Source organism: Penaeus monodon, chromosome 24 (genome assembly GCF_015228065.2).
Source record: "Penaeus monodon isolate SGIC_2016 chromosome 24, NSTDA_Pmon_1, whole genome shotgun sequence".
Taxonomy (NCBI): Eukaryota; Metazoa; Arthropoda; class Malacostraca; order Decapoda; family Penaeidae; genus Penaeus; species Penaeus monodon.
The window spans coordinates 27,031,607-27,031,865 of record NC_051409.1 but is presented as its reverse complement, the minus strand read 5'-3'; positions in this window follow the sequence as shown (position 1 = coordinate 27,031,865).

The following is a 259-nucleotide window of genomic DNA, read 5'->3' as shown; positions in this document are numbered from 1 at the left end:
CCGCCACTACCTAGATTACCACTCTCTCCTTTACTTTTTCCTTCTTATGTAATTCCCCCATTTATCTATTTCCATCTCGTGTTTCCCCTTCGCTCGTTCAAGGTCATTGAGCTTCCTGGCCCTTCGACCTTCCTCTTCCTTTCACTCTCTCGGTCGTTGTGACTCAGCGCTCGATCCCATTTCCTGCGAGGTGGAAAAAGTGATGCGTGGGGACGATGGGTGTGTATGTAAATACACATACAAATAGATAGATAGATAG